The sequence below is a fragment of the Vanacampus margaritifer genome, chromosome 2 (assembly GCF_051991255.1).
Source record: "Vanacampus margaritifer isolate UIUO_Vmar chromosome 2, RoL_Vmar_1.0, whole genome shotgun sequence".
Lineage (NCBI taxonomy): Eukaryota > Metazoa > Chordata > Actinopteri > Syngnathiformes > Syngnathidae > Vanacampus > Vanacampus margaritifer.
This window is the reverse complement of record NC_135433.1, coordinates 13,201,422-13,216,782: the sequence shown is the minus strand read 5'-3', so window position 1 is coordinate 13,216,782 and position 15,361 is coordinate 13,201,422. Positions and strand designations below refer to the sequence as shown.

Here is a 15,361-nt window from a genome sequence, read left to right as displayed (position 1 = left end):
CTTAATGTTCCATTAATATAACATTCTTCCATGCTTAATGTGGGAATCCTAACCCTAAGTAAGACGTTTTGTTGAATATTCCCATAAAAAAATGATCTTTAAAAATCTATTTGGCTGCATATCGTATCGAGAATCGCGCGCTGTAATATCGCAATATATTGCAGAATCTATTTTTTTTTGACCCAACTGTTTTTAGAGTATGTCATTTCTTTCTTATTGCAATCCCTTCATACTAACTATGTCGAGCAAAAAAAAGAAAAGAAAATGGTCAAACGAATATGTGCAATATGAATTCACATGGCACATGGTTCCAAAGGGTCCAATTCTGGGGCCTCTGCTGTTTTCATTGAATCTGCTGCCTCTGGGTTCCATCTTAAGAAACTCACTCTATAAAAAAAAAAAAATATCCCCCTACTTTCACTTAAACCTTTATTAGACTTAAAAACATTTGTCTTTCTTGTTTACAGGTAGGCTGCTGATTGTGTTTTTAAGGGCGGATCAGAGACTTTCACCACACAGCAGGACACGTGTGGATAAAAATAATAAAAAGAGCAGATGGATTCCTTTCATGTAAACAGTACGGAAGAGCAGGCCAAGTGGACAGGTTTCAGATGACATCAAAAGTAGCAGATTGCGTTCATTTCCTCCTTGACGGGGTTCCTTTGCCTGATCATTTTTGACATGATATGCTTTATACAACCACCTTCCAAAATATTATGCCACAGTGCATCTGCACATTTGAATGGGATACTAAATAAAAGCGGTCTACAAAAATCCACCTTAACTAAAACCTACAAATCGATGTATTAAGTTTAGAACTGTGTATGAGTAACATTTACCTGCCACTGTAATAACGACCTGATCCAGTATTATGTGTAAGCACGTCACTTTCATACGTATAATGCATGTGCGCTCATATCAATCTGCGTGTGTGAGCATCTTATTAGAAACGGGTTTGATTTAGTGCGGTTCTTGGCCGCGCTCCAGCTCTACTGCAGACGTCAGCGGCTCGCTAAGAAGGATGGGACGGAGGACGAGTGGCGGGGTGAATAAAGCAGATGGCCAGAGAGAACGATGGGAAGTTGGAGGAGGATAAGAAATAAAAAAAAATAGACTGCTGGCGTGATGACGATGAAGGGGCTGGCTTGTAATGCTGATGAGAGAAGACCATAGAAACGGGTTGACCTAAAAAAAAAAAATGATTGTGATCATAAAGAATGCAAACAAGAGGTTAAGCTTATATGCGTTTAAAAGTATATATGGTACTCGACTGACGATTTGATTGTTTTTGGAAAAAGGAAGCAAAGCACATATTTCAGGCAAGCGGCCATCGGCATAAATAAATAGATCTACTGTCTAGGCTATAGCTTTCACTCTGAGTACTACGATGGTCTTTTTTATGAAAGCTTCAATTCTAAAATGAAATGTGGCTTGTATTATGCACATTGTTTTTAAGTGGGACCAAATATACTCTGTTATAGAGTAATATTTACACTTGGAAGGGAGCAAAATAAAGAATTGTGTGTGTGTGTGTGGGGGGTGGGGGGGTCACTCAAGGGTTAAGGAACAAACTTACGACCTTCAGCTTGGGAGACTGCTGATCTACTCCTGCGCTGTGTTAGTATATCACTCGTGTCAGCTGGAATATTCCTAACTCCAAGAGAACAAAAACTATGTGTTTGGGCTCCTCTTGGACGTAAGCAAACAGTAGGAGGGGCATAGCTCAGGTGGTAGTGTGGCAGCCTCCCAAACTGAAGGTCGTGAGTTCGTTCCTCAACCCTTGAGTGACTTTTATTTGTTACTATTCTTTATTTTACTATTTTCCAAATGCATTAGATTACTCTAAAACTGAGTTTATTTGGTCCCACTCTAAATAGAGTCAAATTTACTGTGTAGATTCATGTCTGAAGTTTGTAACAACCCTAAGTCAAAAATGCTAAAGAATTCACTGAGTTATAATGATTTTACAGTTAAACACACACAAGATGGTGGCTATATGTGCGTCATCAAGCAGCCAAGACTTGTCCTAGCTAATATCTGAGGTCTCCGCTGCTAGCTAGCGCAAGTAACCCATCCAGCATTCAGGATGTTTGTAGCGAGGACTATTTACTAGTTTACAACATCAAAGTGTGTATTAATGAGTTTTCAAATAATTGAATGCTGGGCTTTGTATAACACTTTAGGCACTGTGTAATGTAGATAAAGTATATATATATATATATATATATCCCTTTTGATCATATAAACAAATACATTAATGCACACCCCTTATTTTGTTGTATGAGTGAACTCTTGTCAGCTGCAGAGCACATGACAGAAGTTAAGTTATTGTTGGGCTGTTTTATGAGAGTAACCCCAGAGGAAAACAAAAAAGAGGAGTATGAGTATGAGAGGCAGAATAGAGCAACTCTTTGGGATTTTGTCTTCGTCATTCCTACGTAAATGTGACGTTGCAAAAAACAACAACAAACAATGATCCCAGTGTTCAGGAAGTTAGATTATCAAACGGAAAGAAGGTGTTGTTTTACAATTGCACCACCTTGATCGACACTGCTGCCTTTGAGAACAACCACATTGCTTTTTAGTGCATTGAATTGAGTTGAATGACAATGGATTTTTTTTTCCCAGACTTGACGTGACCTTGTAAACGCCAGTTGGAGCTGCTGTCTTCCTCCCACCCTGCAATTGATGCCGCAGTCGTATCCACTCGACAGCCACACACGAGACATGCTAATGGTTGGGTTGAGCCTGACGCAGACGCACTGAAAAATAGAAACACATGCAAAGCGGCCTTGTGACCGCACGCTTCTCAGTGAACCAGAACATAACCATCATCATTTCGCAGCATCTCTCCTATACAAAGGAAACCACACACACTGATTATAGGCTTTTTTTTCTTTGATGTGTGTCTTGGGTGTCATTAGACAAAATGTACGGATGCGCTTTTAAATCTATAAGATAATTATTAACAAGAACTGGTCCTAATTTAACAAAATATCTATTTTAGGAATGAACTTGCAAAGCCAAGTGGGGGAAAAAAAACAATTTCTAAAAAGCAGCATGGGGCAGACTGCCTGACTTTCAGTCATGGATAGTAACTCAAGTATGCTGACTATGTGCTCCATAATTCAACAGGGCAGCATCCAGGATTTGGACTGCCTTCATTAGCCTCTTTTACACACAGATCACGCAAACTGAGCCGTAAGAGAAGATAAGGCAAACTGTCTTTTTACACAATTCAGACAATATGTCCAGTGTGTATTCATAATTCATATTTAAAAAAGGACATTGTCACAACAGCATTGCAATTCTGTTTGAAAGATATACAATTTTCAAGCAACCAACCTCATGTCTTTACCATGTTTTTTGCAGGAACTTTTATCCCAACTTTGGCTTCTGCTGATTCATTGTAATGCGCTGGTTTAAGTCACAGACTACGTTTGCATGCGGTCAATATTTGGGTTTAGGTTAGATTTACGGTTTCTGAAACAATCCAGATAACACGGATACATGCGTGGTGGAAAGAGTTACTCCCGTTTACATGCTCATTGGAATAACACCCCTAATGCACAGATAGATAGATAGATAGATAGATAGATAGATAGATAGATAGATAGATAGATGTAATAAGGGGCAGACAAAACAAGTTTTACTTCTTTCTGTCCCCTTTCATTTCTTTTACTTTGAATTTTATTATTGCTTTATATTGTATTGTATTGTATTGTATATTATATTGTATTGTGTTCTTTTACAAATGAATGAAATAAATTGAATTGAATTGAATTGAATTGAATAAAATTTAACCCGTTCGTACCGCTACGCGCGGACAACTTAATTACGTAAATAACGTCAGTAACTTTTAACTTACTATACGTTCAATGAAAGACATTATATATTTATGTCACTCACCACGCTGAATAAAGTTGTCGGTTTCCTGCTCGCTCAAGAAGTTTGTTGTTTGTTGACAACGGCTTGAGTATTTCCGGTGGGTTACACGCCAGAAGTACGGACTTATATACTTGTATTCACTGTATGTGTATACAGACGCTCCCCACCTTACGAACGAGTTACGTTCCGGACGATCGTTCGTAAGGTGAATTTGTTCGTAAGTTGCTTCAGTGCTATATTTTGTATTATAATTTATGTTTAAAGCCTATATAAGTATATTGAAGGTTTATATAAGTAAGTTTAAGGCTTGTACAAGTAACCTGCATTGGTTTGTACTGAAAAATCTTTTAATAAAATGGAGAGAATACGTACAGTACTGTACTGTACTACGTATGTTAGAGAGAGAGAGCGAGACACACAGTATGTACATGTACGTAATAAGATAAATAAAATGAAGTTTAATTTACTTTTGGAAGATGTACTCTATGCTTAAGGAGATGATGGAGGAGGAGGAAGAGGAGGATTTTATATCATGAGAGATTCTTCGTCGTCGCTGGAATCGGCTTCAAAAGTTATTTCCTCCTTCATGGGGACCGGCGTTTCTTCCTCCTCCTCGACACGTTGCTCAGCCTCCAATGAGCTCTCACAGCGCCAAGCGTCGGTATTAGCGGCGGAAAGAAGCACTACGCGCAATACAAAATCTAACTTACAGCATCTCTTTCCGAACATTTTTCGACATACTGTACGCGCAGAAATGTTCGTATGTACCGTTGTTCGTAACTCGAATGTTCGTAAGTAGGGGAGCGTCTGTATAGGCACAAACTGTGGCATTTTCGCCGTAGAGACACAAAATAATGTGAAACCAATTAATTCAAGCGAGACTCCTTTAGCAAGTAGACCGGAGTTGCGCATACAAGTCCTGACTACATAGACCAAGATTCCTTGCGAATCAAATAAGCGAACAAGAAGAAAAGAAGACGAAGAAGAAAATAACGAGCATGCGCACAGAGAAAAACAAGATATTCCAAATGCGTTTATATGAGCAAGAATTCCAGTTATGAAAGTAGTAACCCAGGGCTCTTATTCGGGTTTTAAAAACCCGAATAACAGCATATTCGGAAAAACAAAACCCAAATATTGCCAATATTCATTTTTTTTAAAGGGTTATTGCCTGCATGTAAACGTAGTCACAGTTGACCAGTTTCATTCAGCCTGTGAGTGACCTGCATTGTTTTCATGCAAGGCAGAAATCGATGGAAGCTCCTTCTCCCTCACCTTTTAACCACCTTCCATTAAGAGTGCTTGTCCCTGGAGAAATACTGATGTAGCTTCAGGCCAACCACTGTGACAGGAAATTGAAAGGAGTCAAGGAACTATGGGGACAACAGGTCAAGAGCACTGTTTTCTATGGTAACAGGCTCCAGAGCATGCCAATTTACTAGGGGTGAGGCTTTTTTTTTTTTTAAATGTATATCATTGAGAAGAAGAAAAAATTTGATAAATCTATACATTTTGTATGACCTGTAATACTGCTTTTGCTTTTCGTTCAGTTGGGAGCGTTCCGTTTTCCATTTCAAATTACATTTCCATGTTACAATTTCCAGTTTGAATGGGAGGGAAGATTTTTTACATATTCTCTTGAGTTGTACCGTTCATAGATTAATGGTAAATTTCGAAATGGTTTATCTTGGTCTCAATTTAAAAAAGGGCAATTAACTCATTCACTGCCATTGACGGCTATAGATGATGAAAAATGTATTTCTATAAGTTTTTAAAAAAATCCACTTTTGTTAACAAAAGTAATAAAACCTAGAAAAAATGTTTTATTGTACATTTAGAACATATATAAAGCTTGTGATTAATTGTGAGTTAACTGGAGAAGTCATCCAGTTAATTATGATTAAAGATTTAAATTTACGGACCCCCCTAATTTTTAATAATCGTTTTTTTTTTTAAAGATTATTTTAAAAAATAATAATAATTTAAAGAAAAGATTAAAAATGTAAAAAAATATTACTATTTTTTTTAAATAGAAAATATTATTGAAAATTTAAAAAATAATAATAATTAACATCATTTTTTTAAAGAAAATATTTTTAAAAACTTACAAAATAATTCAAATTATTTAAAAAATAATTCAAATAATAATACAAAAAGGTTAAAAATAAAAATAATAATAATTACAATAATTTTTTTAAAGAAAAGATTAAAAACAAAAATATTTTATTAAAGAAAACATTATTTTTTCAATAATTATTTTTTTTTAATAGAAAAGATTATTAAAAATGTAAGGGTGTCAGGCGATTAAAATTTGTAATCGTAAATAATTGCATGATTTGACTAGTAAACTCACGATTAATCACAAATTTTATATCTGTTCTAAATGTACAATAAAACAATCTAGGTTTTCATACTTTTGTTAACAAAAGTGGAAAAAAATGTTAAACTAATCAAAACAGTTCAAAAGAATTTTGACGTCTATAACCGTCAATGGCAGTGAATGAGTTAAATAGCGACTGTACACAAATTGACCAAATTCTTTAACTTAATTCTTAACTATTAGCTGACCAATAGTAAATAATGCTAGTTTTGTTTATTTGTTTATTTGTTTATTTGTTTATTTTTAATTCTTATGATAAGGGTGCTTTAGTCGTCGCTTACAGTTCAGTACAGTATGCTACTAGCTACTCTTAAACAAAAGGCCATAATGAAAACTTCACTTGGGCTTTCTGATGATCTTTATGAGAGCAAACCTCTGCGTCTGGAACATTTCACAAGACATTGCATAAGATTTAGACACAAAAAGAAATGAAGAAGCAGGTCAAAGATGACATGATCTACCCTGAGGACACACACTGGAGCCCCACCACACCCGCCTCTCCTCAGCTCCTCTCAAATTCCCTTTCCAGCTGCAGTAAGGTTAGATGAGCCCGTATGTTCTACTAAAAATAGTAGCGTGCAAATCATCAGCTACCCTATTGTGAGAGAGGATAGAGAAACGAACCCAGAGAATGAAAATATGGTGCATGTGGTTTGGCTTTCATTTGATTTCTCAGTGGTGAACAGCCAAACAAAGGTGCATGCACGCAGGAATGCTGCTCAACACATAAATAGCATTTTCTCTCACATTTACTCGCATCGTGAAGATTTCACTCACATAGTGTGTGTGCATGTTCACTTTGTCATTCCCTGTGGTGGGGATGCGGTTTGGTGCCGGGGAGAAATCTAAGTGAATAAATGCAGGCAGACAGCTTCAGTCTCCTCTCAGGCTCAATGTGGAACGGTGGACAGATGGACAGACTGATGCAAGCAAGCACCTAAACAGTGAGATGGGAGACCATTGGTAACTCATCATGATTCTGCATGTGTGTTTCCAGTAATTGGAAGTCACGCAAACACATGCACTTGATTTTCATGAGTTAGTGATTCAAGCATATGATATATGCAGTCCCACTAGTCTGACCACAGTATTCTGATTAATATTGTGTTTGTGGGATATGAGCAAAGCAGCAAAATCCACACATCTCAGGGGGCGGCCATTTTGTCACTTGCTGTCGACAAAAATGGCATCACAGTGAATCAAGTAATCAAGGCTCAGCTTCAGAAAACAGCGCACTTGGCCTCCATTTTTTGAATTGTTCTGTCAAACTGCTTCCTGTTGTGAATGGCTCATAACTTAAAAAAAAAAAAAACTAAGTTGGGTCACTCACAAGTAAGGTTATTTTAGAACAAAAATTCCAAAAACTATTTTGTTAACAAAATAAAATAAAAACAAAAATGCTTTTTAAAAAACTAAAACTAACTGAAACACTAACTGTAGTTATAGCAAAAATGTCCTTCATTTTAGTCTTTGGTAATTAATTTAATACATGAGTCTTTGGGTATGATTTTAAATGTGATTTTAAGTACTGTATATATTTTTTTCGATATTAACCAGAATAAGGACGTTTGAAAGTGTGTCACACAGAAGTGACGTCATCTAGCAGCAGCCAATAGAAAAGCACCTTCAGATGACGTCACTGCTAGGCGACAATTCGTGCTTGACTTTTGGCTCCAATGGCTCGGCTCGTCTGTTTTTTTCATTTAACTCAGACGAAATGCAACGCTGGGTAAAAAATGCATTACTTTTTTCATTTTACCATGGTGTTTATTAAAAACTGTAATGATAGTAATAGACATTTAAAAAAAAATTACTGAAACTAATAAAAACTAACAGCACCACCTTGAAAACTGATAAAAAATAACTAAAATGAAAATTCCAAAATTATAATAACCCTGCCTACAAGTCGAGGTGTCACTATATTTATTATTGTTGTCTTGTTTGTGACACCATACGACACGTGCTTCAACGTTGATGGCTTCAGCAGCCCTCAAGACTTTGACTTGCGACTTTAACCGCTGGCCATCGTCTGCTTAGCCTCTGTCATGAGCCTGGCTGCTGCCTCTCTCGCTCCCTCAAATGTCATGCTGTGCCAAGTGGAAGAGATTCAGCTGACTCACAAACAGTGAGCTTTGCCAACTGCCGCCCTCACACTAACACAGACACACGCCGGTAGCTACCTAGGAGTGGCGAGGAAGAACGCAAGACGATATGAAATACCACCAAATCCCAATTCTACTTCAACAATTGCTCCATTTAAACCCGGCCAAAGGATTTATGAAAATATACAAAACAAACACCTTCCCAAAGTCTTTCATGCATCCGGTTTTGAAGTGAAACTGCAGTGGGGCAGAAGTGGCAACAAATTAATAATGTCCTCCCCAGAGAGCACCACACTGAGTCACTCGTCCAATTATAGGCTGTACAAAGAAAGTGAACACGGGAACTTGTGAAAAGAGGTGGAGAGTTCCCCTGGGGTACAACAACCAGGCCCCTCCTCTTGGAGACACACATCCACGTGACATGTTGCACAATAATATGCATGCAAACGCTCAGTTCTGTGGAAGACAGACCCAGTTCTGCTAAAGAGAAACAAGGTCACCTTTCACGACTGCTGTTAGCGCCCCTAAGCGACTAATACTGATGTACATATTTCTAATGCACAGGTGATGCTATTAGTCCACAGGCCAAATTTAGAAAATCTGTAGAAGTACTGTGGGACGATGGCCCAATCAGTGTGAGTCCATTTTGTGTGTACAATTGTTAAGTTGACCAAGTTATGTCTATATCTTACCTACCTGTTATGTTAGCATATGCTAAGTTCTGTGCTACTTTTGGTGAGCAAGTGTTTTGTTAAACTGAATTTATCCTCTAACAATAGTCCTGCGCTATAGCATATATAATAGTTCCCTCGTTCTGTTTGGCAATTCGCATAGCCAGCTAAGCTAACTTGCTCTTCATCGCATATCACATGACCACCGTAGCTATCCAGATGATCACCGGCTATTTATTGTGAATAGAAATGCTTATAAACACACATTTCAATTGAAGTTAGGCTAGCACGCAGCATGCTCTGTGATCATGGCTACAAGATCTATCAAATAAAGGCGTTGGTTTTGCTTGAGTTTTCTGCATTCTATGGCTTTTGTTTACTGTGAGACTACGTAAATACAAATGGAGCGACCGCAGGTGTGGTGGCGCGTGACCTGGCAGAATGGGGCGCGCGTCTAGTAATATGACGTCATCCAAGGATACCGTAATAACAATAATTTCTTTAAAGGCAACAAAACTACTTTCACAAACTATTTTTTATATGAAATAAATAAATAAATGGACAAAGGGGCACTTTGCGCATCAGTGCCAAAAGTAACTTAAAAAAAGTTACTTTTAACATAAGCAATTAGGTAAATATGTTACTTTTTAAGAAGTAATAATACATTAAGGTAACTGTGGCAACACTATGTTCGACATGCATGAGGAAATTTTGACGTTTTAATTTTACAATCTGCGACTATAGAAATCTAATAGGTAAATTTAATTAAAAAAAAAAACGTTTTGAAAGGTCAATGGAAAGTATAATGGGGTATTTTTTTTGCAATCAGTTGTTTCGGCATTTCTGCCAAAGTCAACCGACACTAATGAGGACAAGCACTATAGAAAATGGATGGATGGATGGCTTGCCATTGTTGTCTTGTCAAAAGCCATCAATATATGAAAGTTGACCATTTTTTGTTAAAGTGAATATCAGTCAAAAGGAACTAAGTAGTATAATGTATTTTACCGTAATTCATGAAATACGTCTACAGTATTTTTTTTCAATAGACAGGAACTAGTACTATAAAGCTCATAAATGGAATTGATCATCAGATTTGTAGTAGAACTGATACTTAACACAGATTGATGATATTGATCATTAAGTGGCGATAAGATTGGAGAGTCTTCATAAAAGAACAACTAAGGCTTACTAAACTCTCAACATCACTTCTGATCCAACCAAACCTCCACCACTTCTCTACAACAAACGTCCGCCACACCCTCTTGGCTGTATAATCAGAGTTGCCGAGCTAAGCAGAGTGAAAGCACAGGAAAGACAGTGTGGGGGCACAGGGGGGGTGGCACCAGTGCTCCACCGCCGTGTAGTTCAATCGGTGGGCCTGCTCGGGCCCCAAAAGCTCAGATTACATTGCACATAATGAGAGGCCTGGCTCAGCAGGCTCATACATACAAACACAAACACACAGACACACACATATGAACACACACACATACAGAGGCATTATTGCTAAAGCCCAGTTCTGTTCTGGTCTTCGCTTTGGTCACTAATGTGGCAAGTGCACAACACTGCCGCTATATAAGGGTTTGTAAAAATAAAATAAAATAAAAAAACAGTTTGCAACATTTTAAAAACAACAAACTAATTAGCAACAGCTCGCTAGTGTTGAAGAGAAAACAAACAAAAGCACAAATATGTGGCACAATAACACTACAAGCGCTCGATTTTTCATGACCGGCGCATATCCAGTGCACGCGCTACATAAATCTGCATGGAGGCATTTTAGGCCAGGTGTTTTTGTAATTTCGCAAACACAAGCAAGTCGGCATATTTATGAACACAGGCGACTCCATGCGCCGCCAATCAAAGCTCTCATTTTCTTCTCCACTCACATATCGCTTGGAGAGCTCTGTGTGAAAAAGGATGCAGTGATTCATGTGACCAGAGCATTGTCACTGCTCTTGACCGATGTGGCAACGGACAGCATAAGCAGGCACATAATAATAACACAGAATGAACTGGCGCTAGCTAGCCTATGGCGATTTAGATATATCAGTGGCCTTCATGTATCTACTCTCACTTTTGATCATCCATGTCTTTGTGAAATAGCGTATTTGCTGATGGATGGATGGATACTAAATTCAAATGTTAAGCAGTCAGTCAATAAAAAGTACTTCACTGCTGGCCTCTCACGTCGTCACAGAAGCATACGAAGCAGGTTTGTCAAGCGGATGCCAACCCATAGACGACGGGTTAACATTGCTCTAGCTAGCTAGTACAACACAATGCAAATGGATTTACTGGACCAAAGCAAGAAAAACATTTGGATCAGTAATGTATTTGCTGCTAGTTTACAGTATATGTATGGTGTGTTTTGCATTCTCTTTTTTTTATTACTGCTTTCGCCATACCATAGCCATTAGCATTGTGATAGCCTAACCAGAATTGGAGCGCAGTCAGCTAATGAGCATGCGTCTCGGTTTGTGACCGACTATGCCACAGAACATGAGCTTACTGTAAATATGACCTTATTGCATTTCAGTCTGTTTTTAATATGTCTCCAGTGGCTACCACAATGGACCTTTCCCTTGTATGTGTGTGCTTTGTGGGTCCAAATAAAAACAGAATGAGTGAGGTCACAGACTTTTGCCGCAAAGGCTTCCAGCTCAAGGTTTGCAAGAGTACAAGCAGGCTTTGTCAAAGCTGTGTGTGCAGTGCTCTGTGCTGCATTACAATGGAATGGAGACAGAGAGAGGCCCTAACAACCTCTATTGATTAGGAGCAAAGAGAGTTGCACCTAAGACCCCATCCACAGTTTCTGCTGCAAAGAGGAAAAGACCAAGCATCTCTGGTCTTCGGAATATAAAGGGACATGGCTCCAAGTGACCGAGTTGAACTGGGATTGCACAGGATCTTTCTGAGAGTTGTTGTTGTTTTAAGTTACATTATTGAGACGCATGAGAAGTGAAAGTTTGACATAGAAGTGCATGCAATCTAAAACAACAACATGGTAGTAATGGCACTAGGCACTAGGTAGAGTACAGGCCCCCACCGGGCTTGTCCATCTGTATGTTAGCGGGGCATTTCCTGGATTTAAGTATGAGGGAGGGCATAGGTATACCAGAACTCAAAGGGCAATAAGAGAAATAAATACATAGAAAAGGATTTCAAAGTGTTTTTCTTGGTCTATCTCTGTGCGTGCAGACTACTTTCGGACTACAGACGCTCCCCTACTTACGAACATTCGAGTTACGAACAACGGTACATACGAACATTTCTGCGCGTACAGTATGTCGAAAAATGTTCGGAAAGAGATGCTGTAAGTTAGATTTTGTATTGCGCGTAGTGCTTCTTTCCGCCGCTAATACCGACGCTTGGCGCTGTGAGAAGCTCATTGGAGGCTCAGCAACGTGTCGAGGAGGAGGAAGAAGAAACGGCAGTCCCCATGAAGGAGGAAATAACTTTTAAAGCCGATTCCAGCGACGACGAAGAATCTCTCATGATTTAAAATCCTCCTCTTCCTCCTCCTCCATCATCTCCTTAAGCATCGAGTACATCTTCCAAAAGTAAGTTAAACTTCATTTTATTTATCTTATTACGTACATGTACATACTGTGTGTGTCTCTCGCTCTCTCTCTCTAACATACGTAGTACAGTACAGTACTGTACGTATTCTCTCCATTTTATTTAAAGTTTTTTTCAGTACAAACCAATGCAGGTTACTTGTACAAGCCTTAAACATACTTATATAAACCTTCAATATACTTATATAGGCTTTAAACATAAATTATAATACAAAATATAGCACTGAAGCAACTTACGAACAAATTCACCTTACGAACGATCGTCCGGAACGTAACTCGTTCGTAAGGTGGGGAGCGTCTGTACTGCACTCTTCGATCATGACAAGTGGCAAATTTGCAAGTTTTTTTTCTCGGAATATTGCCCCCGCCCTCTAAAAAAAATATTTATACATGGCCCTAATACGCTGTCGTAGGATCACATTGCAGACAAACAAATGTAATGAAAACAACAAAAATAATGAGGCAGATGTGCTATGCTAACTAATCAACAAATATAACGAAAATAAGTCTGCTTATATAACATGCTTTTGTTTCTATGGAAGGAGCTTATGTGAGCATGAGCATTTGTTTCTTGGTACTGTATGCAAAACAAGTAGGAGTGTTTGCCTGTGTTGTGCGTGTCAACAATGAAGCTAAAAAGGGGATTCAGGAATTCACTCACAGCTGCTCTGTATGCACGCTCACATTAAAATTCGTTGTCATTGTATTGTACCCAAAAGACTAGTCATGCATTATTTGGACAAAACATGAATGGGTACTATGGGGGGCTGGGGCTTTTCACTATTGCACTTTTGCACCTTGAAGGCACTCAAAGCACTTTTCATCTACTGGTGGTTCGTTGACTTGCTCAATTAAGAACACTCGGATTTAAGCTACAACAACAGTGTTGACAGACGACCACTTTACCACCTGAGCCATGCCTGCCCAATCTGTTGACAGTGCAGGTAAAACGTATGGAGCAGCCGACTCAGCAGGATTAGGAGCGATTAGGATTGTATTTACTCTACATGACCCTATATGGGCGTCATAAGCTGAATCATGTTACATACACGTCATGTAAACAGTACATTGTGTGGATGGATGGACGGATAGATAGATAGATAGATAGATAGATAGATAGATAGATAGATAGATAGATAGATAGATAGATAGATAGATAGATAGATAGATAGATAGATAGATGGAAAGACAGACAGACATGTAAGCATTGAGTACACGTGCCGGCCACTCGACTGACTTGAAATATGTAATGAACTTTCTGAGTCACCAGCTCAGAAAAACACTCTGCACCTGTCACTTTGGACTCCTCACATGAATAGATGCAATGGATACAATACAGACTTCCAAAATTGAGCTCACAGTTTGTTCCGTTTTTAAAATGCTGTACTATATGTCGGCAGACTCACGAGTGTCCGATACCTTAAAATAAGGCCGATATCGGCCTGATACCGATACATGGTATTAGTATTGGCCCATCCCTATTAGAAATGATTGACTGCATTTGCGGCAATGTGCATCGTCACCATCAACCTTTGAGAAATGTAACCACACATTTGACCATTTCGCTCTCTCCACCATGTTTGTCAATCACTTGGTGCACCAACATTGCGGTGCTAAATGAGGCAGTCTCGTGCGTGAGCTACTTATTTTTATCATCCATTGAAAATTCCTGCCGTCATGCAATGGTAAAAAAGTGCTGTAGTCGACAAAATAAAAGACGGTGTCATCCCGCCATGCCTGTCCGAGCATGACCACTAAAACCAAGAATAACCAAACTTTTATATTTAGTTAACCCAACGTAAAAAACTTCACCTTTCACTGTGAGAGTGTGTGTTCCCTGACCCAGCTCACAAGCCGGTGACTCGGTGGCGAGCTAGATTTGCCACCATTCCATCAAGACTGAACCCGTAACAGTATAATACCTAGAAGGTTATACGGCACAATGGACATTTTTATATAATATGACGTATCATGTCGTAATATTATAATACTATGCTGGGACAGGAAGGAGTCCAAGGAGTTAAAAATGTAGCCCCGGTCCAGTCTAGTACCGGGCTCGGTAGCCATCCCTAGAAATCATACTTTTGCACGTCACTACACAGTATAGATGTTTAACATGTCAGTCATGGTTTAAATCCAATAATTAATTCACCAACTTTTTCGTCCTGCTTCGACTGGAGCTGCAGTTGTTATGGCAACAGATCAGACGTAGTGATGTCCTCGGGCTAACGTTCATTGTGATTCCCCATTGCAGCAGTCTGTTCAAGCAGCCTACTTAATGGTCACTCGGCAGGTGCGGCCAGCTTCTGGACGTCGTTAAGAACCGTCAGCTCGGCTCTATCCCACAGGGGTTCCGGAAGTATACTTTTATATTTCTTTTGAATAATATTCCAACCCACTCAGTGCCGTTTCTTGGGTAGATGGATACATTTGGCCAGGGGTTTCTCACTGGAACAAGAAACAGCAAAGGTCAGAGGTCAAGTGTCATGTGATGCCGCCTAAGCTGCTCAGGATGAATTCACTCACACACACACGCACACAAGTCTTCATTAGGCGTTAGCTGCACGTGAGGATTTCAGCCACCGTCAGCTTAGAGGTATTTGCTTTACTGCCCGCTCGCATATATGTAAAGCAAACACACGTGTGTGTTTATGTGGGCCCTCACAAAGAGCCATCTGTACACTTTGTGATTAATCTTAATTTTTACCTGTTGATCACTCACAAACCAAACTATTT

The 15,361-nt window shown here is 38.9% G+C and overlaps 1 long non-coding RNA gene across 1 annotated transcript; it reads right to left on the bottom strand.

Moving 5' to 3' along the window:
* Positions 1-419: 419 nt before the first annotated feature.
* Positions 420-15,066, bottom strand: LOC144045075 (uncharacterized). Its single transcript, XR_013291421.1, has 3 exons — positions 14,782-15,066; positions 2,641-2,762; positions 420-1,185 (listed from the first exon to the last, which is right to left on the bottom strand). It is a non-coding gene; the product is annotated as an uncharacterized LOC144045075 (long non-coding RNA).
* Between the last annotated feature and the right edge of the window lie 295 nt (positions 15,067-15,361).